Source organism: Hylobates moloch, unplaced genomic scaffold (genome assembly GCF_009828535.3).
Source record: "Hylobates moloch isolate HMO894 unplaced genomic scaffold, HMol_V3 SCAFFOLD_12, whole genome shotgun sequence".
NCBI lineage: Eukaryota > Metazoa > Chordata > Mammalia > Primates > Hylobatidae > Hylobates > Hylobates moloch.
The window spans coordinates 45,257,752-45,283,434 of NW_026652287.1; the positions used below are offsets into that span (position 1 = coordinate 45,257,752).

General features: G+C 44.5%; 1 long non-coding RNA gene across 2 annotated transcripts in view; it reads left to right on the top strand.

The window, feature by feature from the left end:
- LOC131380770 (uncharacterized) overlaps nucleotides 1–25,676 on the top strand; it is a 41,622-nt gene extending 15,946 nt beyond the window's left edge. The window contains exons 2-5 of one of the 2 annotated variants that reach the window (XR_009208949.1): nucleotides 4,378–4,459; nucleotides 16,771–16,882; nucleotides 19,135–19,461; nucleotides 20,165–25,676. This is a non-coding gene — a long non-coding RNA (uncharacterized LOC131380770). Of the gene's footprint in view, nucleotides 1–4,377; nucleotides 4,460–16,770; nucleotides 16,883–19,134 lie in introns of both variants that reach the window. The other variant, XR_009208948.1, reaches the window with a different exon arrangement.
- The last annotated feature ends 7 nt before the right edge of the window (nucleotides 25,677–25,683 follow it).

The following is a 25,683-nucleotide window of genomic DNA, read 5'->3' on the forward strand; positions in this document are numbered from 1 at the left end:
CTGCTTGGTGGTCTATAACCTTCTTGTACTTGGATACTGATATATATCTCTAGTTTGGGAAGTTCTCTGTTACCACTTCGAATAAACTTTCTACAACCTTTTTTCTACTTCCTCTTTAATAAACTCTTAGATTTGCCCTTTTGAGACTATCTTCTAGATCCTGTAGATGTGCTTGTTTCTTACTCTTTTTTCTTTTGTCTCCTGTGTATTTCCAAATAGCCTGTCTTCAAGCTAATTCTTTCTTGTTTGATCAATTCTGCTATTAAAGGAGTCTGATACATTCTTTAGTAAGCCAGCTGCATTTCTCAGCTCCAGAATTTCTGCTCGATTTTTAATTATTTCAATGTTTATGTTAAATTTATCTAATAGAATTCTGAATTCCTTTTCTGTGTTCCCTTGAATTTCTTTAAGTTTCCTCAACACAGCTATTTTGAATTCTGTCTGAAAGGTCACACACCTATTTCTCCAGGATTGGTCCCCTGGTGCCTTATTTAGTTCATTTGGTGAGGTTATGTTTTCCTGGATGGTGTTAATGTTAGTAGATGTTCTTTGGTGTCTGGGCATTGAGGGGTTAGGTATTTATTTTAGTCTTCACTGTCTGGGCTTATTTGTAGCTGTCCTTCTTAGGGAAGGCTTTCTAGATATCTAAGTTATATCTGCTTTAAGGGGCACCCCAAACCCAGTATGCTGTGGTTCTTGCATACTCATAGAGGTGCTGCCTTGATGGTCTTGGACAAAATCTGGAAGAATTCTCTGGATTACCAGGCAGAGACTCTTGTTCTCTTTCCTTATGATCTCCCAAACATAGTTTCTTTCTCTCTCTGTTCTAAGCCACCCAAGGCTGAGGGTGGAATGACACCAGCATCCCTGTGGCCACCACCACTGTGACTGCACTGGGTCACACCTGAAGCCAGCGCTGCGTCTTGCCCAAGGCCTGCTGTAACCACTCCCTGGCTACTGCCTGTGTTCACTCAAGGCCCCTGGGGTCTACAATCAGCAGATGGCAAAACCAGCCAGGCCTGTGTCCTTCCTTTCAGAGTGGGGAGGTCCCCCAAGCCCCAGGTGAGTCCAGAAGTGCTATCCAGTAGTCAGGGATTAGAGTGAAAAAAACCTTAGAAGTCTACCTTATGTCCTGTTGTATTGTGGCTTGGCTGAGCTGGCACTCAAACTACACAAGTCCTTCCCTCGAAAGGCAGAGGAACCTCACCCCACAGCCACCGCCCCAAGCCACAAGGAGTTCTGTCAGAGTACTGCTACTGCTCATGTTCCCTTAGGGCCAAAGGTCTCTGAAGTCAGCTTGTCATGAATGCTGCCTCTTCAGGGCAGTGGGCTCCCCTCTAGCCCAGGACGGGTCCAGAAATACTATCAAAGAGTCAAGTTCTAGAATCAGGGGCCCCAAGAGCCTGCTTGGTGCTCTGCCCCTCTGTGGCCATGCTGGTGCCTAAGGTGCAAGACAAGGTCCCCTTACTTTTCCCTCTGCTTTTCTCAAGCAGAAGTTTTCCTCTGTAGCCACCACAGCTGGTTATGCGCTGAGTCTCACCTGAAGCCAGCAAGTCTCAAAGAGGCTCACCAAAGGCCCTTGATGTAGTGCCTGGGTATCGTTGCTGGTTATTCAGGGTCCAAGGGCTCTTCAGTTAACAGGTGATGAATGCTGGCAGGACTAGGTCCTTCCCTTCAAGGCAGTAGTTCCCTTCTGGCCCAAGGTGTGTCTAGAAATGTCCGGGAGCTAGGCTCTGGAACAGGGGCCTCCTGATTCTGACCAGTGCCCTGTCCTACTGTGGCTGGGCTGGTATCCGAGATGTAAGACACAGTCCCCCCAATACTGTCTCCTCCCTCAAGTAGAAGGGGTCTCTTTTTTAGCTGAGAGCTGTGCAGCCTGGGGTTAAAGGAGGGGTGATCCCATATGTCACCACCCCTCCCTGCCCTCTGTCAGTTCACTGTCTCTGGGCCTAATTCAGCACTAGGACTTGCCTAAGAGTTGCAGTCCTTATGGGCTAGACTGCCTTTCAACTTTACTTGGAGAGAGAGAGTGCTGCAGCCCTCAGCAATGAGTTTTGCAGGCACTTAAGTTCAGACCACTGGGATCAGCAATTCCTCCCTGGCTGAGACTGGTTAAATGCCCCCTCCGTGGGCAGGTATCAGCTGAATTTGGTCTGGTTTTCCTTTCTGCTCTAACAGGACAGCACTGAGTTCAGTGCCTCACGATTGCTGTGTTCTCCCTCCCACAGCACCTAGAGTTGCTCTCTGCATGCTGCTGCTGTTGCTGGGGGTGGGAGAGGGTGGGAGAGGGTGGGAGAGGGGTGCTGTTCCCGATTCAGGACTGTTTTTTAAGTCGCTTCATTTCCTCTTTCAGTGATACAAAGTTAAAACCAGGTACTATAAGTGCTTACCTGATTTTTGGTTCTCATGAAGGTGTTTTTTCTGTGTGATAGTTGTTAATTTGGTGTCCTTGCAGGGGGATGATCAGGGGAGCTTTCTATTCCGCCATCTTGCTCTGCTCCCTCTCTATAGTTTAAAATATTTGAGGTACGTTAGGGAAGTTCTCATCTTGTTTTTCAGAAAGCAAAATTGTTTTTGTTCATTATTCCTATAACATTTGGTGAATATGTATCACTACACACCTCAGAATGGCTAAATTCCAAAATACAACACCAAATGCTTCCAAAGATGCAAACAAAGGAACATTCATTTCTGTGGTAATTCAAATAGCGGAGGTTGCAGTGAGCCGAGATTGCGCCACTGCACTGCAGCCTGGGTAACAGAGCAAGACGCTGTCTCAAAAAAAAAAAAAAAAAAAATCACAAAGTGATCCCATTTCACACAAACTACAAACTAGATAGGCAAAAATACATTATTCCACATGACTGGCAACACTGGAATTATCTAAATATACATGAAGAGCGGTGGGAGGGTCCATTCATATACTCCATTGGGACTTGGTGGCAATCTTAAAGTTGCTCAGAATCTACAACCCAGCAAGTTTTCTCTAATGTATAATTTACTGTGCACAGGCACATGGGGACTTAAAGTATGATTAGAGCAGCATTTTCCATAAGAACAAAACACAAAATTGAAGCAACATGAATCCTATAGATACTGGAATGGATGAGCAAATTGAGTAGCCCAAGCCTCAGACACCAGCATGTGTGAAACAACTGGGGCAAAAACCAAGGAAATGCCCGTCCGTGATTTCCTTCCACAGAAAGTGCTAAGAGGCAAACTTAAGCAGAGCACTGCTGGTGATAAAATAATGGTATAGCCATAAAGAATATCCACAAAATTAGGGTCAGCGGTCACCTCTGGGGACAAGAGGGAAAGAAAGTCAAGGTGGAGCCGCACTGGGAGCTGTGACATGCCCAGGGCCTGTTCATTCCGAGTGCCCAGTCTACGGAAGTTTACAGTTATGATTAAACATAAAACACTCTATGCATTCTATCAGAAGTATGCTATATTTCACTACAAAAATATAATTCAGCTGGGCGTGGTGGCTCACACCTGTAATCCCAGCACTTTGGGAGGCCAAGGCAGGAGGATCATTTGAGGCCAGGAGTTCAAGACCAGTCTGGGCAACATAGTGAGACCTCCATCTCTACCAAAAAAAAATATAATTCTTTGTTTGAAAAATAACTTTCAAATATTTATTTTGCCATGTTTTCTAACTACCTTCCCAGTTCTCATTTCACTGCCTTAGTTCAGTACAGATTTCTAAGTCTCTTAGACTGTACCTATTGCTATTCACCTTGATTTCAGCAAGAAATGACTAGCAAAAGAATGGGAACATATTCAGTGTTTAATAGAGAACTGGCTATATAAACTTCCATCTTTTAAAAAAATATATTAAAAAAATTTTTGGGGGGAGACAGGGTCTCACTCTGTTGCCCACGTTGGAAGTATAGTGGCACATAGTTCACTGCAGCCTCAAAGTCCTGGGTTCAAGTGATCCTCCCACCTCAGCCTCCCAAGTCGCTGGGACTACAGGCATGTGAGCCACCACAACTGGCTCAACTTCTATCATCTTGTGAACCTTTATAAAAATTAGAGAAGACACCAGTGGATATGAAAAAAGCTGCAGGATTTATTTTCAAAAGAACAAAAAAGCAAAGTGTGTAAACCATGTTGCCTTTTATAGTGAAGAAAGAAAAATATGTAATTTAAATTGCTTTTTGTGTAAATGCTGAACAGACAAGAAAGTAATAAAATTGTTATCTTGGGGAACCTGAGGCCACTAGACACAAATGCTAGAGGACATGCTAAGAGTCAGCCTTCAGGTAGACTGCTTCCAAATCTCAGGCTGGGTTTTGGGTGTGTGTGTGTGTGTGTGTGTATGTGTGTGTGTGTGTACACACAAGGTTTTTTTTGTTTTGTTTTGTTTTTTAGAGAGAGAAGTTCTTGCCATGTTTTCCAGGTTGGTCTTCAACTGGCCTCAAGTGATCCTTTGGCCTCAGCCTCCCAAACAGATGTGAGTCACTGTGCCCAGCCTCAGGCTGAATTTTTGAATCTTAACATTGACTATAAACAATGATTAAGAAAATTTACATTAACTATATTTTAATAGTTCATAAATCAAATGACTAATTTTTAACAGGAAACCAGTTCTCTGTGTTATAGTCCTCTAAAGAAGTTTTATGAAGTGAGCAGTATATTTTTGTAAACCAGGAAAAATTGTTATGCACATAAAGATGGGAGCAATGGACGCTGGGGACTGCTGGAAGGGGGAGGGATGGTGGAGAGTGAGGGCTGAGGGACTGCCTGTTGGTTGCTGTGCTCACTGCCAGGATGACAGGCTCACCCATAGCCCAGACCTCAGTGTCACAGTGTTCCCATGTGACAGACCTGCACATGTACCCCCTGAATCTAAAAGTTGAAATTATTAAGAAGGTAAATAAATTGAAATGTGTATTTTTTGTGATACGGTTCCTGATGTTCCTGAGATGTGGGTTTGTGTATTCCATCCCAGGAATCTTTAAAAAATAAACGTTAACAAAACATTTTTTTTATCACTTGAGCTCAGTAGTTCGAGACCAGTCAGGGCAACATAGCAAAACCCCATCTCTATAAAAAAATTTTAAAATTAGCCAGGCGTGGTGGCATGTGCCTGTAGTCCCAGCTACTTGGGAGGCTGAGGTGGGAGGATGGCTTAGAGCCCGGGAGGCAGAGGTTGCAGTGAGCTGAGATCGTGCCACTGCACTCCAACTTGGGCAATAGCATGAGACATGTCTCAAAAATGAAAAAAGATAATTTTAAACATTTGGTTCTTAAATTAGAAGTGATATTACAGGTTGTACTGCCATCACATATCAAACTGCAGGGCATTTTTTGATATGGGCAGAACCTTAAGGCATTAGGATAGCATAACAGTATGAGGAGCTTCACTAACCCACTCCCCAGAGACACTTGTGACAGTTACTTTAAAACAACCATTTAAAGCCCCTGGAGTCATCCTAAAGGCAGACAGCCAGTGAGGAAAACTATTCAAGAGAATCTGTGAAAATTCTGTGAGAAATGTGAGTCTGTGGTATTTAAACCGTTACTGTTCCCTGATCCTGCACCCCACATCCTCACCCCAGTGAGGTGAACACTGCACTCTAGACTGTGTAGCCAAGGATACAAGGTTCTCTGTTTCCCCAGTGTAAGAGTTAAAGAGGAAAGAGGCTGGGCGCGGTGGCTCACACCTGTAATCCCAGCACTTTGGGAGGCCGAGGCAGGCGGACTGCCTGAGCTCAGGAGATTGAGACCTGCCTGGGCAACACGGTGATACCCCGTTTCTACTAAAATACAAAAATTAGCCAGGCATGGCAGCGTGTGCCTGTAATCCCAGCTACTCAGAAGGCTGAGACAGGAGAATCACTTGAACCCAGGAGGTGGAGGTTGCAGTGAGCTGAGATTGCGCCACTGCACTCCAGCTTGGGCAACAGAGCAAGACTCCATCTTAAAAAAATAAAAAGAGGAAAGAAACACCAAACACTGCTTGACAGTCAAAGACAGGTTTATTATAGAAAAGACCTGAGAGAGGCTTCTGGCTGATGTCAGTCAGGAGCACTTTTCCTTGCAGACTAAGAGTGTACATTGGTTTTAGGGTGAGGGAGCTTATTACAAGCTTGGAATGTCTCTGTGTGGGGGAGAAGTTTATGGTGGGGTTGGAATGTTCTGGGCGGAGGGGCAGTTATCTTGGGGGTGACATCTTTCCAGCAGGAGAGGGGTTATCCCCAGGCTAGCATGTCTCTGTGGGAGGTGTCTGGAATGTTTTTGGTTGGAGATGTTATTTGTGGTTTATGATCATGCTGACCTTAGCCATTAGGCTGATGCCCTTTGGATTTAGGCAGTTTTTGATTAAGGTGAATTTTAAAATGAGGTGCTTATCCACGATGGTGATGCTTCTGCTCTGTCAATCCAGACCTTATAGTTAGTTATAAAAATGACGAGGGGTGGCATGTTCTTTCTGGCTACTTCCTGCTGACGAGGGGATGGAGAGTTCTCTGGTATCGGGTTGACTGTAGGAGCAGTGCCGTCTGTAGATGTTTTTGGGTAGTTGTCTGTGAAATGGTCATGATCCTGTCAGTTAAAAAAATATTTGAAAAAGGTTAATTAGGCAGGGTAAGAACATTAGTCCCATAATTAGGTATATTATTAGGAGAGGGCCCAGGAATGGGATGACCCAGGCTATGATTTTGTTCCCAAACCAAGAATCTGTTTTGGTACTCCTTAGCTTTTGTTTTTAATAGCACTTTTTACTAGGTCTGATTGGCTGATATAGAAACAACATTCCTTACCTAGTGAGAGGCAGAGGTGCTGGTTTGGAAAGGCCCATGTGTTATTTTCTGTTAGTAACCATTATTCCTGCTATGAGAATAATAATTAAGCAAAATGCTATAGTAATTGAGATTGTGTGTCTGATATTTTACCCTGAGGGTGCTACAGTAGATAGTCCTACTGCAAATAGTAGAGTGAGTAAAGCAGTTCCCACAAGGTTGGCATAGTAAATAATTCCCATTAAAACATTTTAATATTTGGCTTAAAAGGAGAGGTAGGAACGATAAAAGTATTCGATGAGGTAGGGGTGAGGCTGAATAGGATGAGTAATTCTCTCTTGGTTACTTATTTTTTATGATTTTTAGCTTAATATTTCCTATAATTTCCTCCTGTGAGAGTCAGGGGGCTTAGAGGCAGCACCTGCTGAAACATCAAGTTTTCAGTTTATAGGGCTTTTAGAAAGCACAGCTATTTTGGAAACTTGTAGCCAGAAAAATTAGAATTTAATTTAAACAGAAAATAGTAAGAATTGGAAAACATTAGGCAACACCAGAATTTAACAACAGGCGTGCTATTGTTTTTGAAACATAATTTTCTCTCTCAAGTTTACCATTTTCATTAAAAGACAAATCATGCTAGTAGGACTGATTTTCTGTATTATATTTGGCTTAGTTATTTGCATACAGTGGAGCAAGAATAATTATTTGTTACATAGGTCCTTTAAATTGGCTTTGATGGAACTTTGTTTTGTAGAAGGAATCTGAGATAAGACCTTTTTAAAGGCAAGCCCAGCCATGGATTTGTACCATTGAATACCTATGAGTTGGGAGAATTCCTCTCTTCTTGAGGTTCCAAGATAACTTGGGACTCCTGGCCTGTCAGAAAGTGACATTCTTTACTTACCACACATCAGAAACCCTGTACAAGGACTGTACACGAAATCTGAGGCCAGCTTTCCAAGGGCTTTATTGGCTCCATAAGTCAAATTTGATTCCTTAAAGGAAGGCAAACCATTCCAGTCAAAGCCTTGGTAAAATAACCAGTTTTCCCAATTGTGTCCTGTTACAAAAGAAAACAAATTCTTGTTGCATTTATGCAAATAACCATATTACCATAACTTAAGAATACATACAGATAGTTTCCAAATTCTGGAGAAAATCAGGTAGAGAGAAACAAGAATGCTCCAAATTTTGTTCATGGAAGCATACTAAATTGTTAAAAGGTGTCAATAGCTCAAAAGAAAAGATTCTTGGACTTTGAAAAGCAAAACAAAGGATTAGCAATATTTTAAGCAATATGTTAAAAAGATCACTCCAGGCTGGGCGTCGTGGTGGGTCACATCTATAATCTCAGCACTTTGGGAGGCTGAGGTGGGTGGATCACCTGAGGTCAGGAGTTAAAGACCAGCTGGGTAACATGGTGAAACCCCGTCTCTACTAAAAATACAAAATTAGCCAGGTGTGGTGGCGCACACCTGTAATTCCAGCTACTTGGGAGGCTGACACAGGAGAATCGCTTGAATGTAGGAGGAGGCTGCAGTGAGCCAAGATCGTGCCACTGCATTCCAGCCTGGGCTACAGAGCAAGACTCTGTCTTAAAAACAAACAAACCCTCCCTCCCTCCCTCCCTTCCTCCCCCCTTTTTTTTTCCTTCCCTCTGTGGCCCAGGCTGGAGTATAGTTGGCTTGCTGCAGGCTCCCGTGATTCTCCTGCCTCGGCCTGCGGGCTGCCTGGGATTGCGGGCACGCGCCACCACCCCTGCCTGGTTTTTGTCCTTTGGCTGGAGGCGTGGTTTCGCCATGTTGGCCACACTGGTCTCCAGCTCCTGACCTCGAGTGGTCTGCCCGCCTCGGCCTCCCGAGGTGCTGGGACTGCAGACGGAGTCTCGCTCACTCGGTGCTCGGTGTTGCCAGGGCTGGAGCGCGGTGGCATGGTCTTGGCTCGCTGCAGCCTTCACCTCCCAGCCGCCTGCCTTGGCCTCCCAGGGTGCTGGGATTGCAGCCTCTGCCCGGCCGCCGCCCCGTCTGGGAGGTGGGGAGCGTCTCTGCCTGGCCGCCCATCGTCTGAGATGTGAGGAGCGCCTCTGCCTGGCCGCCACCCTGTCTAGGAAGTGAGGAGCGCCTCTGCCCGGCCACCCCGTCTGGGAAGTGAGGAGCGCCTCTGCCCGGCCGCCCCGTCTGGGAATTGAGGAGCGCCTCTGCCCGGCCGCCACCCCGTCTAGGAGGTGAGGAGCGCCTCTGCCCGGCCGCCCCGTCTGGGAAGTGAGGAGCGCCTCTGCCCGGCTGCCCCATCTGGGAAGAAGTGAGGAGCGCCTCTGCCCGGCCGCCCCATCTGGGAAGTGAGGAGCGCCTCTGCCCGGCCGCCCCATCTGGGAAGTGAGGAGCGCCTCTGCCCGGCTGCCCATCATCAGGGAAGTGAGGAGCACCTCTGCCCGGCCACCCTGTCTGGGAGGTCTACCACAGAGGCCAGACGCAATGTGGGGGCTGGACGTGGTGGCTCACGCCTGTAGTCCCAGCTCTCTGGGGGGCCGAGGCGGGTTGATCACTTGAGGCTAGGAGTTCGACACCAGCCTGGCCAACATGGCGAAACATATGAAAAATACAACAGACCAACCAACCCAGCATCAACAAAACAGGTCTACCCTGGAGTCATACTCTAATTTTTTCTATTTTCCTCCCTTTCTGATCCTTTATCCCACTTTCTTTTTCTTCCTCTTCCTTCTCCTTGTCAAATAGAGGATTGAGTTATTATCATTGATCCATACAAAGTCCCTCTCTCATTTATTTTCTTTAATTCCCACCCCCCATTTCTATTCCCCATCTTCCCATGTGCAACCTTCCTAATATGTTTGATATGCATCTTTTTGTTTGTATGTATTTTTAGAAAATGTTTTGTGTGCAAAAAAAATAAAAATAAAAAGATCACTACAGTCTCCTACAGTTTAGTTCATGCAGTTAATTCCTGTCCTGATTCATATTAACATTTTAGCTTTTTAAAAGTTCTGAACGTTTTTCCTCTATTGTGGTATCACAATTTTCAAAGTTTTCAGAAAATTGCATTCAAGGGCACCTGTTAGACCTTTATAGCTGATTATAAAACCACCTTTTTAAAGAGGACCAAAACAAGACAACAATTGTTTATGGATGACAAAAGTTTTAGGATAGGTCAGGCGCAGTGGCTCATGACTGTAATCCCAGCAGTTTGGGAGGCCAAGGCAGGCGGATCACCTTGAGGTCAGGAGTTTCAGACCAGCCTGGCCAACATGGTGAAACTTCGTCTCTACTAAAAATACAAAAATTAGCCAGGTGTGGTGGTGTGCACCTGTAATCCCAGCTACTCTGGAGGCTGAGGCAGGAGAATCGCTTGAACCCAGGAGGCGGAGGTTGCAGTGAGCCAAGATCGTGCCATTGCACTCCAGCCTGGGCAACGAGTGAAAATCTGTCTCAGAAAAAAAGTTTTAGAATAGCCATAGTTAAAGACGCAATTGACAAGGATATCTGTTACCTCTGTGGCACACAATAATTTTAACCTAACAATTATAATTATTACTTATAAGGTACACTAAGATATGTCAGAATTATAGGAATCTCCCATAAATTTGGAACACATACCAATAACATACAAATATAGCCCAAAGAAAGCCAAACACCATTTTGTATTTGACAACGCTTCCTGTATGATTTTATACCAAATATGCCAAATTTTACCTTTATATTAGTGTGCCATGAATATTAAACTCCATTTTTAATAAAATCTTGTAGACACATTTACTCAATTTTAATGTTTGACCATAAGGTAAGATTTTTATAGACCCTTTTTAACCCTTTATAATTTTTGTTAAAGAGCAGGTTAGTGCTTTAAGAGAAACCCGTTGTGCTTTTATTTTAATGCTCAATTTACAGAAAAACTAGATGCTACCCCTTCAACTTTAGCCAATATTTTTACACAGAATTTCCTTTACAATTAACCTGCCAAAACTTGCTTAAACCTTCAAAACAATTCTTTAACTTTTTAATGTAGGTAAAAATCCACGTTCTTATGCCTCCTCGTAATCTTTTTACCAAAAGTATATTTTACTTTCCTTACACACTTTCCACATAATTAACTTTCAGTAAACTTTACTTTTGTTGAAAACCTTGGTAAGTTTGGGATTTTAATTATGTACTAGGTGTAGAGCCTAGGACCTAGACTTCTGTGCAGATAAGGTCTGGCTTAGTCCAGCATTTAATTCCGTGTGTCCTAGGTTTTACCTAGCTGCAAAGCAGGCAAGTTGTACAGGTAAGAGTTATAGGGGCATTTTATAAAGCAGTCAGGAGGCCTAATCACTTTTAAATTGTACATTTCTTGCATAAATTCCATTTATAAAATTTTTCATGCCTTTCACAGACAATCTGACATGCCTCAACTTTCTGACTTGTTGTAAACATCTCTCTTTAAACAACCAGTTAATTTATTTCAGTACAAAAATTTACCATATAAAAATTTTTAAATATAAATTATCTTTTAATATCAAAGATAACAGTCCTTTCCCAAAACAAACTTCCTTCACGCCTGTGGACTAGACTGCCTAAGTCCATAAGATAAGATTAGAAGTTAGGATATTAAACGGCTTAGGATGTAGCTCTTTTCATTAAACCAATATTAATGTTTCACTTATTAAAAAATTATACCGGCCGGGCACGGTGGCTCACGCTTGTAATCCCAGCACTTTGGGAGGCCGAGGCAGGCGGATCACGACGTCAGGAGATCGAGACCACGGTGAAACCCCGTCTCTACTAAAAATACAAAAAATTAGCCGGGCGTGGTGGCGGGCGCCTGTAGTCCCAGCTACTCGGAGAGGCTGAGGCAGGAGAATGGCGTGAACCCGGGAGGCGGAGCTTGCAGTGAGCCGAGATTGCGCCACTGCACTCCAGCCTGGGCGACAGAGCGAGATTCCGTCTCAAAAAAAAAAAAAAAAAAAAAATTATACCAAGATTATTTTGTTTGGGCTGAGTCATAGTTTTGTTTTGATACCTTATAGTATTTGGCAGAGATAAGAATGAAATTGCTTGATTAATAAATGCAAACAAAAACATATGCTGGCAACTCTTAAGACCCTTCTAACTTTACTGTACCAGTAAGTTTTAAAGATTAAAGTCATGTGAACCAAAAGATCCCACAGCTTTTACTTTTCCCTTAAAAATATTTGATTTAAGCACTTATTTTTTTTTTGCCAATTATAATTAGAGTTCTTTTAATAGACATTGCACACATAACACATATATAGCCACACAACCAGAAGAAGATTCAGTAGTTACGATATTTTTTTTCTCCTAATTTCCCAATTGGCTTATTGGCCTTTGGGTGGTGCCCTTTAAGAACAGGGCTAGGAAAACAGTTTCCAGCACCTAATAAACAAGTAGAGCTGGAAGACAAAGATTTTGAGAGGTACTTATTCACCTTTAATTCCAAGGGTTCCATAAGGAAAACAGATTTTTCCCAAAATGGGGTTTGTAGCGCCTTTTCTGTTTTCCCAAGGGGTCCCAGGCCACCAGAAACCATTTTAGGGTCTTTTATACATGCACCAAGAGTGGCAAGACAGAGTAGAAAAAAGTAATTCAGTTAACTGGGAAAAAAAAACCTTTTCCAGGAAAACAAGATCTATGAAGAGAAGCCTTTTGAATATACGCATAGCTTGGAGGAGGGAGAGACCTGGAGAGGGTTTTCATTAGGACGAAAGTTTTTTTTTTTTTTTTTTTTTTTTTTTTTTTTGAGACATTGTGTTGCTCTGTCGCCCAGGCTGGAGTGCAGTGGCATGATCTCGGCTCACTGCAAGCTCTGCCTCCCAGGATCACGCCATTCTCCTGCCTCAGCCTCCCGAGTAGGTGGGACTACAGGTGCCCGCCAGCACGCCCGGCTAATTCTTTGTATTTTTAGTAGAGATGGGGTTTCACCATGTTAGCCAGGATGGTCTCAATCTCCTGACATCGTGATCAGCCCGCCTCGACCTCCCAACGTGCTGGGATTACAGACATGAGCCACCATGCCCAGCCAGGAAGAAAGATTTTATGAGAGGTGCAAGCTTGACATAGGGAGGGTCGGGATTTAAGGTAGAAGCAGAAGGCCGGGCGCGGTGGCTCACGCTTGTAATCCCAGCACTTTGGGAGGCCGAGGCAGGCGGATCACAAGGTCAGGAGATCGAGACCACAGTGAAACCCCATCTTTACTAAAAATATTTTTAAAAAAATTAGCTGGGCATGGTGGCAGGCGCCTGTAGTCCCAGCTACTCGGAGAGGCTGAGGCAGGAGAATGGCATGAACCCAGGAGGCAGAGCTTGCAGTGAGCTGAGATTGCGCCACTGCACTCTGTCTCAAAAAAAAAAAAAAAAAAAAAAAAAAAGTAGAAGCAGAAGAAAGCCTGAATATAGAGAACCTCTTGCCATTTGCTGTTCTTGGTTATAAAGTTGTTAAGGTTCCTGAGAATTTGCAAGTTAAAGGTGCCATTTTTGGGCCATCAGCTGTCATTATCTAATGTGTATTGGGGCCAGGCCATGTTACAATAAAAGACTACATGCTTAAGCCAGGTTTGGCGAGGTTGTGAAGGAGACAGCACAGTGGAGAGGGTGTGGGAATGTGGGATTGTTTGGCACGCACATGGACTGGCAAGAAGCCGAGGGTGTCTGTTTTTGTTCTAGGCGTCCCCAGACAAAAGACAGAGACCCGGAGTCCTCTCTCTAAAGAGGATGGTCAAGCTGGGAAGAAACTGGGCATCCCCAAGATTTCCTCTAGCTTAGTCCCGCTGGTCCTCTGAGGACCGAGACAGCAGACCTGACTTTTCCTGGGTACCGTGAGACAGCCAGGGGAGGGCAGATCTTACCAGTCAGCTGGATTAGTGTCTGATGTTGATGTTCCGGTTGGCCTCTTGGACTGCAGCTGCACAAGAGAGAGAGACAGAGAGAAAAGGGAGGATGAGAGAAAAGTGAACTGAATGAAAAGACAGAGTGGTGGCCAGAGACCTTCAGGATCCAGGAATTAGGACGAACTGCTGTTGCCCACTGCTTCCTGGATTGCAGGAGAGCCTCTGCCCCCAGCACCCATCCTGGGTTTTGGCACCAAATGTAAGAGTTAGAGGAAAGAAACATGAAATGCGGCTTGACAGTCAAAGACAGGTTTATTTTAGAAAAAACCTGAGGGGGCTTCTGGCTGACTTCCGTCAGAAGTGCTTTCTCTTACAGACTAAGAGTGTATATTGGTTTTAGGGTGAGGGGGCTTATTACAAGCTTTGAATGTTTCTGTGTAGGGGAGAAGTTTATGGGGGGGTTGGAATGTCTCTGGGTGGAGGTGGATTATTTTGGGGCTAGCATGTCTCTGGTCTGGGAGGAGTTTGGAATGTTTCTGGTTGGAGATGTTATTTGTGGTTTATGATCATGCTGACTTAGCCATTAGGCTGATGCCCTTTGGATTTAGGCAGTTTTTGATTAAGGTGACTTTTAAAATGAGATGCTTGTCCACGATGGCGATGCTTCTGCTCGGTCACCCAGCCTCTAGTCAGAAGGCTTTTTTCCAGGAAGGGCAGAACTTCAACTTTTCTGATCTTACCTCCACCTGCCCGTTACTGAGGTTACACCTTGTGTGGGTATATTTGAAAAGTGGGGACATGGTTTGTGAGCATGGTGCACTCAGACTACTAGGACACTGATCAACTTTACCTCAGCTCGTAGAGGTGGTGGATCCATGCCAGGACATAGGCCAAGAGGACATGAGGCTGCTGTCCCTCCCCACCACTGAACACTCAGTTCCCAAAAAGAGAGGATTACTCAGAAAGCAGCTTGCCAACGCTCCTACCCAAGCTTCAGAGCCCCGTCAGATTCTGCCTTGAGGTGGAAGAGAAGCAAGCTGTGAAACACATAGCTCCTAACCTCTTGCATAAGAATTAACTTCAATTGCAACAGATCATGAGACATTTAAGTCAAAGGGCACTCAATCCTTGATGCAGTGGAAATGGAGGTGAAAAACAATTCACAGGAGATTCGTGGATTTAATGAAGATACTGCCTGCACTGTAGGCCAGCTAATTTGTGGACAAAACCAGGATAAAACACTGTTAGGAGGAGTCCATTAAGCATCTAAACAAACAACTATTAAACGCTGATCTCAGATAGTATTCTTAGAAAGGAGAGAAAACATATTTGGATTTACAGGGCAAATTTGTCCCTGGACTTTTTTTGAGAACAAGAGAGCCATCAGCCAGCAATTAGTGCAGTTTAACATCTGAGGGCTGTCCAAGAGAGGAGGAGATTCCCACCATACCATTGTCATGCCAGGTTGACTGCAGGCAGAAACAAAGCTGAGCCACTTCCCCTCCCCTCAAGAGCAATATCAGAGACTTAAAGTTATGAAGAAGAAATTGACAGAGCAAGAGCATCGCTCTCGTGGACAAGCACCTCATTTTAAAATTCACCTTAATCAAAAACTGTCTAAATCCAAAGGGCATCAGCCTAATGGCTAAGGTCAGCATGACCATAAACCACAAATAACATCTCTGACCAAAAACATTCCAGACTCCTCCCTGACCAGAGACATTCCAAGCTTGTAATAAGCCCCTCACCCTAAACCCAATACATACTCTTAGTCTGTAAGAAAAAGTGCTCCTGACCAAAATCGGCCAGAAGCCCCTCAGATTGTTTCTAAAATAAACCTGTCTTTAACCATCAAGCTGTATTTCTTTCCTCTTTAACTCTTACAGAAATAGACTTCACCAAAATAGTCCAATCGGTCACTAAACAAAATAAAGCAAATAACAATAACAAGGCCTGGAGAAATTGAATATACTCTGAGAAGGTTCAGTATGTTATCAAAAATGTCCAATTTGCAACAAGTACAACCCATACATCCAAAAAAAAAGCTGACAATAGAAACTGCCTGTGAGAACAGATAGCAGATATAATCGAAAAATACTTCAAAGTGTACATTATAAATATGTTCACAGAACCAAAGGAGAGCATGACTTAAACACATTGAGATTTGGAATCTAGCTGAAGGTTTCTCCACACCAACTACCCTACTTTCACAATCTTTCTAATGTAATGACTTCTGTAAAAAATGACAAGCCTGGCTGGGCGCAGTGGCTCACACCTGTAATCCCAGCACTTTGGGAGGCTGAGGCGGGTGGATCATGAGGTCAGGAGTTCGAGACCAGCCTGACCAACATGATAAAACCCTGTCTCTACTAAAAATACGAAAATTAGCCAGGCATGGTGGTGGGCACCTGTAATCCCAGCTGCTCAGGAGGCTGAGGCAGGAGAATTGCCTGAACCCAGGAGGCGGAGGTTGCAGTGAGCTGAGATCGCGCCACTGCGCTCCAGCCTGGGTGACAGAGCGAGACTCTGTCTTAAAAAAAAAAATGACAAGCCCATTATTAGTGGTTCATTAATAGGTTTTGAACATACATTGCTACCAGTATCACAGAAAGTGCAGGTTTTCTGCCATGTATGAATTGTTTGAAAGTAAATGCACTGATTACTCTGCAACAAGGCTCCCCCATAGCTATTACAAAAATAATAATATCCATGTATGAAGTTTCTTAGTTCTGTTTCCCTGTGACGTATTTTATAAATACTTCAACATCTATGTTACAGTAAGTATATATTTTTGTTGAAAATTTTGTTTTAAAAATTGATAACATGCAAAGATCCCCTCAAGGGACATTTTTTTTCCTCCTGTGAGGGCAAATCACCTTAGATTTCGCCCAGGCTTTTTCTATTCATCTTTAATGTTCTGGTTTTCCCATTTGTTTCCTAAAATGTAGACAGAGAAAAATCATTATCATTTAGAAAGTATGGAAAAATTACTGGATTGTAGGTTCATTGTGCACTGCAGCCATGCTTGATCAATTCATCAAAATACCTCCTTTCCACATTCCAAATTTTGGAACAGCGCTGATGGCTAAAAGGCACTTGTTCTCTAATTGACTAAAGGAAAAAAAATACTATCCTCACCTATAGAAGCCAGGTGCTGATGGCTTCCCTCATCACATCTCTACAGATTCTTCACAGAAAAATCCAGCAAAGCCCACTCCTTCTGGATGAAGTTCACAGCCACATCTTCAAAGACCACCAAGCCATGACATATCCCAGATATGTGTAGAGGAGAACAGGTGAGACGGACAGCACTGGGGGTCTAGACTCAATTCACACTGAAGCGGTGTCATTGTCTCAGAGCCATGGAAAACTAGGACATGGACAAACAGAGGTTCTGAGCAGAAGTTTAATAGGCGAAAGAAAGACATGAGCTTTCTCTGCTGCAGAGAGAAGGGTCTCAGAGAAGTGGGTTGCTGTTCCCACGTGAAATGCAGTTTTATAGATGAGCTTGAGGAGGCAGTGTCTGATTTACATAGGGTACAAAAGATTGGTTGGGGCCAGGCGTGGTAGCTCATGCCTATAATCCCAGCACTTTGGGAGGCCGAGGCAGACGGATCACGAGGTCAGGCGATTGAGACCATCCTGGCTAGCACAGTGAAACCCTGTCTCTACTAAAAATACAAAAAATTAGCCAGGCGTGGTGGCAGGCGCCTGTAGTCCCAGCTACTCTGGAGGCAGAGGCAAGAGAATGGCTTGAACCTGGGAGGCGGAGCTTGCAGTGAGCCGAGATAGCGCCACTGCAGTCCAACCTGGGTGAAAGAGTGAGACTCTGTCTCGTCTCAAAAAAAAAAAAAAACATGACACCAGTTCACTACAATCTTTCTATAAAATACAAGAGTAAACACTTCCTAATACATGTTAGGAGGCCAACAGAATCCTACTGCCGAAACTAGATAGATACATTACAAAGGTAGAAAACTCTAGACCAGTAACTCTCATGATCACAGATCCTAAAAGTTCTCAACAAATATTCACAGATTGAATCTAAAAATGTATAAAAAGAATTATACACCACAGTCAAGTGGGAATCATTACAGGTGTACAAGGCTGATTCAAAATTCAGAAATTGCCGGGTGCAGTGGCTCATGCCTGTAATCCCAGCACTTTGAAAGGCTGAGAAGATTGCTTGAGCCCAGCAGGCAGAGGTTGTCCTCTGGGAGTGAACCAGAGGCTGATATTCACTAGATCCTCCAAGAGACCTGGCAACTGTGAGCATCCCGGGTCAACCCCAGGAAGTTCTGAAACCCAGGAACAGGGACAGATCACCCTATAAAATTTCCAAAAGGGAACCTCAATCCAAAGACATTCTGGCAAGGTGTCTGTGCCTAGGGAAGATAAAAGGAGGAGAGGCACAAAGATTTTTTGCAGCAGAGTTTCATGCACTTACTCTGTTTTCCTCATGTGAAATGTTCACAAACAGAAAAATATTTTTAAAAGAGCTATCTATTGCTCTGTGAAAAAAATGATAAAGTACTGCATCTGTTTGAAATGTACAATAAAGGACAAATAGTTGATAATATTTTGAATTGATGAAGCAAAGTTGGCACTTGGGAATGTGGGGAAGGAATTGGAAATTTAGGAATTCATACAAACCCTAGAAGGGTTAAGTTCGGCAAACAGAATTGTGGATTTGAGACCTGCGTCCCACACTTTTGGAAAACGCAAGGGCAAACAAATACACGGGAAAATCGGTACCCCTGGGGAGTGTTAAAAGAAGTAAGAGGCAATCAGACTGGAGTGGCTATAGTGCCCTGAGTTGCTTTCCCAAGGACACCAAAATCGAACACAAATGTAGCTTGTAAATTACCAATTTAGAGGAAAATGAAATTTAGCCTCCGACTACATAACCAGAACATTTCTACCTGGATAGACCTGTCAGAAATAGGAAGAACTGAAAGAAATTTTTTAAAAAGTGGCCTAAGATGGCTGCAGGTTGGACATACAGGTAATAGAAACCAGGCCCATGAAATAAAGCTGAACTCTCAGCCTGCAAGTCCAATTTCACTGACCTGTACTGATGACAACCTTGCGTATCAGATGAAGCACAGGTAGGACAGATTCAATCATCCCTGTCTAATCCTAAGTTGCCTGTTTACTGGTTAACCTTTCATATACTTTCACCACATACTTGCTTTATCTTATGTGTAAGGTCACTGCCCACCTCTTCCATTTTCTGTGTAACACAAGGTATAACACTTCACGTAGCCCACTCCAGGACACATTGTTTGTGCTGGGTCTGCATTCCCAGGCTATCGTCCTTAAACTTGGCTCAGAATAAAACGCCTGTTTTTTTAACCTTTGGTTGACAGACCAAATAAGGCGACTTATAACCAAAGATTTAATTTGGCTTGCTTCCTCATACACCTTATAAAAGCCTTTCCTTCAAGCCCCCCTGACGGGACCCCAAAGAACAAGCCATGGTTGCATTATTCATGAATTGCTCTTGGCTAAATAAATATTTAACGGTGCTGCATTTTAATTTTTACAGGTGAAAGGCGGGATTGGGAACCCCACAGACCACAGCTCCTCGCAGGAGAACCCCACACGAGTCTGGATCCTCACCACGATCCTCCCATGGCCCCCACACAATCTGGGGAGATGCGGGGCCGCGGGCACTGCGGGCGCTGTGCTGCCGAGAGGGCTCTGGACCGGGGCTGCAGTTGCCACGCAGGGACGGGACACGATGCCCGGGGTCCCGGCTGCCGGCCCAGCCCCACCCTGTGGCCGAAGGGACCTAGGGCCGAGCTGCGCCAGGGAGACTCGGGTCCGCAGACCCCGGAATCACTGCTGAGAGGCCCGGGTCCCACCACAGCAGGTCCCAACCAGCCCCTCCTCCCACCCGGCCTTGCACACTCACCATTTCCCGGCTCCCAGGTGTCCCGGGTCCTCCCTTGGCTCCGGGGATCAGTGCTAGTCACCACCGGACAGAAGCTGTGGTGGAGCCACCTTGCCCTCTGGAACGCTGATTTCAGTGGGTTAGGGGAACAAGAGCCCCTTAGACTTGCGGAGCTTGGCCCCACCCTCCTGGCGGAGCACCTGATTGGATGATTTACACGACCCCGCCCAGTACCCCTAGGATAGGAATCAAGCCCCACCCCTTAGGCCCGGGTTTCAGGAGAAGCCACGGAAAGCGTGGAAGTGTGGAGCAGGACTGACAGGTTCTAGCAACAGCCCTCCCACCCCGCCAGGCCAGGCTTCCTTCTGGAGCTTGGATGTGACCCCACACTGGGGACATTTGCATTTAAGAAAAACTTGGCTCCGGACTTTCCACAGTGGGCACTGGCATCTTCCTATACTCACTGGGCCCTTTCTGTTTCTTCCTCCTGGACAGGGGTTCAGAAGTGTGAGCAGGCAGTTCCACACTCCGTGTCCAATTGAGCCAGTACCTTTGCTGGAAGCTACTGGGCTGGAACAGGAGGGAGGGCCCAGATGTCTTCCAGGGATCAGGAATTTGGGATAAGCGGCTGGTGGCATGGCCAAGCCTTCCTCATACCTTACCTCAGTTTACCCCTTTTCAGGGAAGAAAATGAAATATGCCAACAAGGGAACAAAAATTAAGTGCGTGGAAAAAAGAGTTATACTACAGCAATATTCTGTAAAGAAATCAAAAGGGGCCAGGCGCGATGACTTACGCCTATAATCCCAGCACTTCAGGAGGCCAAGGTAGGAGGATCACCTGAGGTCAGGAGTTTGAGACCACTCTGGCCAACATGATGAAACCCCATTCTCTACTAAAAATACAAAAACTAGGCCAGGCACGGTAGCTCACGCCTGTAATCCCAGCACTTTGGGAGGCCAAGGCGGGTGGATCACAAGGTCAGGAGATCAAGACCATCCTGGCCAACATGGTGAAACCCTGTCTCTACTAAAACTACCAAAAAAATTAGCTGGGCGTGGTAGCACGTGCCTGTAGTCCCAGCTACTCGGGAGGTTGAGGCAGGAGAATTGCCTGAACCTGGGAGGCAGAGGTTGCAGTGAGCCAAGATCACGCCACTGCACTCCAGCCTGGCAACACAGACTCTGTCTCAAAAAAAAAAAAAAAGAAAAATAGCTGGGCATGGTGGCACGTGCCTGTAATCCAAGCTACTGGGGAGGTCGAGGCCAGAGAATCACTTGAACTCGGCAGGCGGAGGTTGCAGTGAGCCAAGATCGTGCCACTGCACTCCAGCCTGGGCAGCAGAGTGAGACTTCATCTCAAAAAATGAAAAGGGAAGAACAGCAAACATTTGAACTAGCTCAGATAAGCATCCTCCTTCACAAGGAAAAGCCGCATTCAGAAAATGAATCACATTCCCAACCTTAAGAGCCAGGTTCTGACTGCTGTAATGCAGCCCCAGAGGGGATCAGTCTGTGAGTTCCTGTCCCCTCAGTGTGGAAATGCTCCCTCCTTCAGGACCTTAACTTTCACCAGCAGGAAACTCTCACCTGGAATCAGCTTAAGGTTCTGATCTAAATAAACTGTCAAAATCATAAACCCATTCTCCAGAAGACAACCCAAACAAGTCTTTCTCTAAACCTGAACTAAACAGACTTTTTTTAGAGGGAGTCTAGCTCTGTTGCCCAGGCTGGAGTGCAGTGGTGCGATCTCGGCTCACTGCAGCCTCCACCTCCTGGGTTCAAGCAGTTCTCCTTCCTCAGCCTCCCTGAGCAGCTGTGACTACAGGTGCGCACCACCATGCCCAGCTAATTCTGTATTTTTAGTAGAAATGGGGTTTCACCATGTTGACCAGGCTGGTCTTGAACTCCTGACCTCAGGTGGTCTACCTGCCTTGGCCTCACAAAGTGCTGGGATTACAGGTGTGAGCCACTGCACCTGGCCTTTTTTTTTTTTTTTTTTTTTAAACGAGATGGGGTCTCATTATGTTGCTGAGGCTGGTCTCAAAGTCCTGCCCTCAAGTGATCCTCCTGCCTCAGTCTCCCAAAATGCTGGGCTTATAGGTGTGAGCCACCAAGCAAGCCCAGCCCAAGTTACATTTTTTTTTTTTTTTTGAGATAGAGTCTAACTCTGTCATCCAGGCTGGAGTGCAGTGGCATGGTGTCGCTCACTGCAACCTCCACCTCCCTGTTGGAGTGATTCTCCTGCCTCAGCCTCCCAAGTAGCTGGGACTACAGGGGCATGCCACCACACCCAGCTAATTTTTGTATTTTTAATAGAGATGGGGTTTCACTATGTTGGCCAAGCTGATCCTGAACTCCTGACCTCGTACTCCACCTGCCTTGGCTTCCCAAAGTGCTGGGATCATAGGTGTGAGCTACCGTGCCCAGCTCCGAGTTGCATTTTTATATATTAACAACAAACGGTCTGAAAGAAAATTAATGAAACAACTCTATTTACAAAAGCATCAAAAACAGTAAAAATTCAGCCAAGAGGCCTGTATCTTGTACACTGAACACTACAAAAGATTGCTGAAACAAATTAAAGAACAGACAAATAAATGGCAAGTAATCCCATGTTCATGGATTGTTAAGACTTCCTATTGTTAGGATGAGCATACTACCCAAATTAATCTACAGATACAATGCAACCCCTATCAAAATCCTTATGGCCTTCTTTTTAGGCCAGGCACAATGGCTCACACCTGTAATCCCAGCACTTTGGGAGGCTGAGGCAGGCGGATCACTTGAGGTCAGGTGTTCAAGACCAGCTTGGCCAACACAGTGAAACCCTGTCTCTACTAAAAATACAAAAAATTAGCCGGGTGTGGTGGCTCGTGCCTGTAATTCCAGCTACTCAGGAGGCTGAGGCAGGGAGAATTACTTGAACCCAGGAGATGGAGGGTGCAGTGCACTGAGATTGTGCCACTACACTCCAGCCTGGGAGACAGAGTGAGATTCCATCTCAAAAAAAAAAAAATCCTCATGGCCTTTAAAAACAAAAACAAAAACAAAAAAAAAACAGAAAAAATCAACCCTAACGTTCATTTGGAATCTCCCCTAATACCAAAACAATCTTGAAAAAAAGTTCAAAGACTCACACTTCCTGATTTCAAACTGGCTATAAAACTACCATCATCAAAACCACATGGTACTGCACAGGGACAGACATACAGCCCAATGGAACAGAACAGAGAGTCTAGAAAGAAAATGCTTGCATATGTGGTCAAATGATTTTTTGACAACAGTGCCATGATCATTCAATGGAGAAAGGACAGTCTTTAGGGCCGGGCATGGTAGCTCGTGCCTGTAATCCCAGCACTTTGGGAGGCTGAGGCGGGTGGATCATGAGGTCATGAGATCGAGATCATCCTGGACAACATGGTGAAACCCCGTCTCTACTAAAAATACAAAAAAATAGCCAGGCGTGGTGGCAGGCGCCTGTAGCCCCAGCTACTCAGGAGACTGAGGCAGGAGAATGGCGTGAACCCGGGAGGCGGAGTTTGCAGTGAGCCGAGATCACGCCACTGCACTCCAGCCTGGGTGACAGCGACAGAGCGAGACTCTGTCTCAAAAAAAAAAAGGACAGTCTTTAAACATATGTTGTTGGGAAAACTGGATATCTACATTCCAAAGAATAAAGTTGGACCCTTACCTTATATACAAAAATTAACTTGGAGTCAAAGATCTAAACTTAAAAGCCAAAACCATAGAAGACTTAGAAGAAAATATAGGGGAAATTTTCATGACATTGGATTTAACAATCATTTCTTGGATATGAAATCTAAAGCACAGGCAAACAAAAAATAAACTGAACTACATGAAAATTTTAAACTTCTGTGCACCAAAGGACACTCTCAAGACAAAAGACAACATACAGAATGAGAGAACATATTTGCAAATCACATATCTCGGAAGAGATTAATACCCAAAATACATGGCAACTCCTACAACTCAAGAAAACAAACCAATGACCCAATTCAAAAATGAGTGAGGGACTTGAAAACATTTGTACAAAGAAGATATATAAATGGCCAACAACCACATGGAATAATGCTCATTACCACTGGTAATTAGGGAAATGTAAAAACACCAGTGAGATAGTTCACAACTGTTGGAATGGCTGCCATTTAAAACAAAAAGTAGAATATAACCAGGGTTGGTGAGCATGCAGAGAAATTGCAGTCCTTGTGTATTGCTGGGGGGAATGTAAAACAGCCACTGTGAAAAACAGTATGGCTATAAATGAACACAGAAAACTCTGTGACCCAGCAATTCCACTCCTAGGTATGTATCTAAAAGAATAGAGGCCAGGCACGGTGGCTCACACCTGTAATCCCAGTACTCTGGGAGGCCAAGGTGGTGGATCACCAAAGGTCAGGAGTCCAAGACCAGCCTGCCTGGCCAACATGGTGAAACACCATCTCTACTGAAAATACAAAAAGTTAGCTGGGCATGGTGGCAGACACCTGTAATCACAGCCACTCAGGAGGCTGAGACAGGAGAATCACTTGAACCCAGGAGGTGGAGGTTTCAGTGAGCCAAGATTGCACCATTGCACTCTAGCCTGGGCGGCAGAGCAAGACTCCGTTTCAATCAACCATGGAAAGCAGGGACTCGGACACATATGCACCAATTTTAGAGCAGTATTCACAGTAGTCAAAATAGTTTTGTGGAAACAACCCAAGTGCTCAACATATGGATGGATAAACAAAGTGTGGTGTATCCAATATACCACACTTGTGAATATTATTCAGGCACAAAAACTGAATTACTGGTACATGCTAACATGTGAACCTTGAAAACATCATGCTAAGTGAAATAAGCCAGACACATAAGGACAAATACTGCATGCTTCTACTTACATGATGCACCTAGAATCAGCAAATTCATAGAGCAAGAAAGGAAAATAGAAATTACCAAGGGATGGGGATGGGAGGAATAGGGAATGGTTGTTTAATGGGTACCAATTTTTTTTTGGACTAATGAAAAAATTCTGGAGCTAGCTAGCTAGCTGTGGTGGTTCTAAAGCACTGTTAATGTATTTAATGCTACTGAATGGCATACTTAAAATGGTAAATTTTATGTTACTATATTTGACCTTAAAAAAAATTAAAGGCCGGGTGCAGTGGCTCATGCCTGTTTGGGAGGCCGAGGTGGACAGATCACATGAGGTCAGGAGTTTGAGGACCATCCTGGCTAACACAGTGAAACCCCGTCTCTACTAAAAATACAAAAAATTAGCCGGGCGTGGTGGCGGGCACCTGTAGTCCCAGCTACTCAGGAGGCTGAGGCAGGAGAATAGCGTGAACCTGGGAGGCGGAGCTTGCAGTGAGCCAAGACTGCGCTACTGCACTCCAGCCTGGGTGACAGAGCAAGACTCCAGCTCGAAAAAAATAATAAATAAATAAATTAATTAATTAAAAACTGGCCAGGCACATTGGCGCATGGCTCACACCTGTAATCCCAGCACTTTGAGAGGCCAAGGCAGGAAGATCCCTTGAGCCCAGGGAACCTGCCTGGGCAATATACTAAGACCTTGTCTCTCCAAAAAAAAAAAAAGGGGGGGTTTAAAAAATTACCCGGGCATGGTAGTGTGCACCTGTAGTCCCAGCTATTCAGGAGGCTGAGGTGGGAGGATCATTTGCTTGGGAGGCAGCAGTTTCAGTGAGCCAAGATAACACTACTGAACTCCAGCCTGGGTGACAGGGAGAGACCCTGTCTGAAAGAAAAAAAATTAAAAACTAAAGACACAATTTGAGCTACTAGAAAGGAAAACAACAATGCCTGGTATAAAATATACACTGGATTGAATAACCAGATCAGATATTTCAGGAAGAAATTAAGACCCAGTAATAGAAATGACATAATTTTAAATACATGCAATTAACAGACTGTCAAAATACGTCATGTAAGAACACATGGAACTGCAAGGTGAGACAGAAAAATTCAGTTAACTGAAGACTTCAACGCTTCTCAGTAATACAAAGATCTACCAGGCACAGATTCAGTAAACATTCCTTTTTTATTTTAAAATACTTCACAAAGATTGTATATGTTTATGATATACAGTTATGTTTTGATGTATATATATACATTCTGTAATGGTTACCACAGTCAAATTAACACATTGATGACCACCCATGCTGTACATTAAATCTCC